A 5,570-nucleotide genomic window follows, 5' to 3' on the forward strand; every position below is an offset into this window, starting at 1 on the left:
CATTCTTTCTGGGCAATCTCACTGACTCCCCGATGGCTCCCAAATCACTCCTCAGAGCAATCCTCTCTCACATTTTGAACCCATGTTCCTGTTCATACAAATCTCAGGCACCACAAGCTCCGCAATGCCAAAACTAAACTCATTTTCCTCCCAACCCTGCACCTTCTCGCCTGTGGTCTTGATAGCCGAATGGCACCACTGTCCACCCTAGGCAGGAATCTGGGTGTTGTCCTTAACTCTGGCCTCTCCCCCACCTCACATCCAGCAAATGACCACCTGTCAGTTCAACCTTCCAAGCATTATGAGCACTGGTCCCTCCTTTCCATCTTCACTGCCACTGCCTTACTTCAAGGCCCATGATGTCTCTAGCTTCAATGCTCCAACCTATTAACCATTTTCCTGCCTCCAAACTTGTTCCCCTCAAACCCCAATCCATTCCCTTCCTACTGCTTAAAGGGTCATCTTTCTAAAATTCAAATCCTATCTTGAGAATCACCAGCATAAATATCTTCCAGAAGCTCAAAAGATTACGATCACAATCCTGAACATGAAGACAGACTTCAGTGATCTGCCTTGCACAGCTGAACTCCCCACATGCCACTTTCACTTCATTTCCATTAACCAGCAGCCTCTCTCAGGATTAGCTCTGGGACATCTTCTCCTCCTCCCTCCCCTCCTGCTCCTTCTGTCCTTTAGATGAACTAGCCTACTCACCCTTTACAATACAGCTCAAAGACCACTTCCTCTTCAAATCATGCAGGTGTCCTAGGTTCTCTGAACCTTATTAAGTCTTGTCATTGCTCTGACAGCCCTCATCACGCTGTATGAGAGTCACTGAATCACTGATCCTCTGTCCATTTCCCCACTCATTCATAAGACCCTTGAGCAAGGTGGTCCATGCCTTCCACATCTCTGAGTTGCCAGGTCTAGCAAAGAGCCTTGCAGTCAATGATGCCAGAAACAAAGACCCAGAAGCCCATGCATGTCTTACTCAGCAAGCAACATGACATCGCCACAAGCATCATGCTTGGTCTTCCCCACTACTGTACTCCTTTGAATCATGAGATGCTAACAAAGACAAGACACATCCCAATTTCAGAAATGTCAAAAGGTGAAAAATTGTCTACGAAACATTAAGTAGCATGATCATAAAAATGTATGTACTTAGCCATTAGACTCGAAAAGCATTTTAAAAATCTAAGTGCTGAAAGATAAACTAGAACTTCCTAAGGTAACTCAAATATTTCCACATGAAGAGAACACATACATGTTATCTTAAAAGGCAATTTTAATGTTTTTCCTTTGAAACATTAAGGAACTATTTGTTCTGCATCCTAATTGTGGTGTCATAGCACAAATCTCTATTAAAATTCACAGAATTCTAAAAAAAAATGGAAGTCATGGAAAACATTTTAAGAGATAATATGACTGCCTTCAGGCCCATTCCCTGCACCCTCCCGTCCACTAAGCCTGGTCTCTACCTCCATGGACCCTGCCAGAGCCCGAAGAGGACTCTTACCTTCCCTCTAACACTCACTCCACATCATGGGCATGACTCTAAAATCCTGGGATGACCTGCTGCCAGGCCCACTTTCCTACTACCTCCAACCACTTTTCTCTTCCCAGTTCTTGAGCTCTGTTGTTTCCAGCTCCAGCACAGCCTCTCTCTCATCCTCCTCCCAACCACTCTATCCACTGTCCATCTCTTGTTCACTTTACCCTGTGAAATCTGGGCTCTACTGGGCTGGAGGTAGGGGGGTTCCCTTTTGTCCTGAAATTTTTTACCTCTTCCCCAGGGCAGACAGAGTTGGCTTCCAAAGGTTAAAAACTATCTAAACGGCTGGGCGCGGCGGCTCAAGCCTGTAATCCCAACACTTTGGGAGGCCAAGACGTGTGGATCACGAGGTCAGGAAATCGAGACCATCCTGGCTAACACGGTGAAACCCCGTCTCTACTAAACAATACAAAAAACTAGCCGGGCGAGGTGGCGGGCGCCTGTAGTCCCAGCTACTCGGGAGGCTGAGGCAGGAGAATGGCGTAAACCCGGGAGGCAGAGCTTGCAGTGAGCTGAGATCTGGCCACTGCACCCCAGCCTGGGCGACAGAGCGAGACTCCGTCTCAAAAAAGAAAAAAACAAAAAAAACAAAAGAAAACAACAACAAAAAAACTATCTAAACATGGTAAGACATAGAACCCCTACAATAATCAGATTTTCCTTGGAAAACTAAACAAGCCTCAATATTGGGGGAAGGGAGCAAGACCTGCAAGAACTTAGCCCATACGTTCAGCTGTTTGGGATAAGTCATTGACTCTTAGAAATTCCAGAGGGCATTCTGTTGCCCCTCCAGGGTGCTTCATTTACTTACCACGGTAATGTGAATGCAATCCTGGAGGGTCCAGCTTGCCCAACCCATCAACTACACAAGGTATGGAGAGATACATCTATAGACGTTTTAGGTCATCCACCAATACACATCTAACATATATTAGCCATACCCTTATGTTTCATAAATTAAGAATGAGAGTACTACAGAAGGAACTCTAGTGATCTTCTATTTCACTAATAAGAAAATGGAAACACAAAAGCTACTACGCGGTAAAACTTGGGAGACATGCACCAAGTCTCCAACGGTGATTTTCAGAGACAAAACGGAAGATAATGGCATCAAGGATAAATGAAACAATGCCTTTATTTTTTAGTCCTAGTATTCACTGGTAGCAAACAACAGCTCCAACTTGTGTGCTTGCTGCTCATGATATCTGGAAGGCCTCAACTCCAGCCTCATATCCTTTGCCCTCTTCCATTTGAGTGTTCCTGAGTGCCCCAGGATCACCAAGGGTGATCCTATTCAAAAAGACAAAATGACAAATGCCTATAAGTACATGATAATCTGAAATGAAATGCCCTGTAGGTCCACTGATTTTCATCACACAATAAACCTGCCAAATCTACGAGGGCATTTTAAAAATCTAAGTGCTGAAAAATAAACTAGAACTTTCTATGTTCTAGTTTAGGGAACACAGTAGATCACCGCAGCAGGCAGCTGCCAAAACCTGGAACTGATACAGATCCACTGAAGAAAAGACATGTGCACAGGAGTACATGATCATGTACACTAATATACTTGAAAGAAATGAATGCTAATAAGTTATGGTAAGTTTGGCTGTCTGGCCTACATGATGTCAGGGCTTTTTAGTATTTCTTACCAAAACTCAAAGCTTTCTTCCATGAACATTTTGGCAGCAAATCACCACTGAAGGCCTACAACCAAATCCCCACTGGGGCACTCAGGAACACTCAGATGGAAGAGGGCAAAGGATATGAGGCTGGAGTTGAGGCCTTCCAGATATCATAAGCAGCATGCACACAAGTTGGGGCTGTTGTTTGCTATCAGTGAATACCAGGACTAAAAAATAAAGGCATTGTTTTATTTATCCTTGATGCCATTATCTTCCGTTTTGTCTCTGAAAATTCCCTTTACATGCAATTTTATTCCTGGCAATGCAAATTTGATTTCTAACTCATGGCACTGTTGAACTCCCACATCTTCACCCCCAGAGTTCTTTGAAAAACACTACCTGTTACTTTCCTCCCTTCTGAACATTATCACTTTTTTAAAAGAGCAGAACTCAAACTTGCATTGAATTATATTCTTGGTGGGGTTTTTAAAACCTTCATTACACAATAAAGAGTTATTGTGAAAAAATCAGAAAATATAAATAAGCCAATAGAAACTCATCATTCAGAGACACTGGTGTACATATTGTGCAGATACATTTGTTTTTATAAAAATGGCACCACTATGAATCTTCTGTGTAAAAATGCCATCAACATTATTCCATGTTAATATGTTCTCTAACAAAACCATTTAATGACTACTTAATATTTCACTTTAGGTATGTAATATGATGTACTTAACAAATCCCCTATTATTGTAAATTAGAGTGGCTTTCTATTATACTTTAGGCTACTATAAAATCCGGCAGTGAAGACACTTTCTTAAAATATATTTACATGTATATTCATCTGATGGTTTCTTTAGGACAAGTTATCAGCAATGGAATTGCTAAGCCAAAATGCAGGCAGTCCACCACCATCCCCCTTTTATGACTTTTTATTCATATTGCCAATTCATCCTCCAAAAGAGTTATTCTAATTTACTCTTTTTATTATCATTCAAAAAAATATTTATTTTGTGCCTACATTTGCTAGGCACTATTGATACAATGCAGTCCCTGCCCTCAAAGAGCTTACAATCTAAGGAAGACAGAGACACCCACATCCACATTATCACAGATAATAAGCTAAAAAGGAAAACTGCAAGATCACAGCAATTTAGAAGAACCCAGTACAGCTTGAAGGATCTGGAAGAGCTTCCATGAGAAAGAATGGTTCTGGGCTGGGGGCTAAGGTTTTCTGGTGTAAATCAGGCAAAAACAGGTTCTAGAGAACCTTGGAGAAAACATTCTAAGCAAAGGGAGCAGTGTGGACAAACCCGTTGGGAGGGAAAGGAACACAACCCATTTGAAAACATGTAAGCAGCTCACTGTGACTGGGGCACAGAGGCAGTGGAGAGACAAGGCAAGAGGCCAGGCCACATGGGCCTTCCAGCAGAAGTAGTGTGGACTTCCTGCACTCTCCCGCACTTGGGAGGTCAATATTCAACACCCATGTGCTAAAACAGTCATATGGCAGTCAGAGCCTAAAGAACTAACAACTCAATAATGACACATGTGTTAGTCACTTCTCACTGCCATAAAGATACTACCTGAGACTAGGTAATTTGTAAATTAAAGTGGTTCGATTGACTCACACTTCCACATGGCTGGGAGGCCTCAGGAAACTTAAAATCATAGAAGAAGGCAAAGGGGAAGCAAGGCACATCTTACATGGTGGTAGGAGAGACAGAGAGCGTGAAGGGGAAGTGCCACACTTTTAAACCATCAACTCTCACGAGAATTCCCTCACTATCATGAGAACAGCATGGGAGAAACTGCCCCCATGATCCAGTCACCTCCCACCAGGTCCCTCCCTCGAACACACAGGGATTACAATTCGAGATGAGGATTTGGGTGCGGACACAGAGACAAGCCGTATCAACACAATAAACTGTAAGTCAGAAAAACAGATGTAAACAGATGTAAATAAAGCTGCCAAGCTACCTTGCATGAGGAACGTACTTTCAATCTGTTCCCAAACATTTACACTTACAATGTCATGCCATGTACTTTAAACAATATAATCAGCTAAATACATTGGTTTAATATTTTGTCTAAAATATCTGCATTCCTTGACTTTAACAAACAATATGTTAAGGCTGAAAAACATTAAAAAGTATTTAAAGTTTGTCAGAGAAGCTTCATACTCATATTTTATTTAATATAGAAAAACCACAAATGTTACTTAAAGTTCTACTCTGGAGAAAAAGCTACTCCCATAATCCTTCAATGACTGTAATTGGGCAAGTTCTCTTTATTCTAACTTGGGTTTTCTTCTAGGCAATCTTCTGCATGAATAAAAGTTAAAATCAGTGTTTTTGTATTTTTTAAAATCAAAAGAAGACATCAAG

The sequence above is a fragment of the Mandrillus leucophaeus genome, unplaced genomic scaffold, assembly GCF_000951045.1.
Source record: "Mandrillus leucophaeus isolate KB7577 unplaced genomic scaffold, Mleu.le_1.0 Scaffold710, whole genome shotgun sequence".
NCBI classification, from domain to species: Eukaryota; Metazoa; Chordata; class Mammalia; order Primates; family Cercopithecidae; genus Mandrillus; species Mandrillus leucophaeus.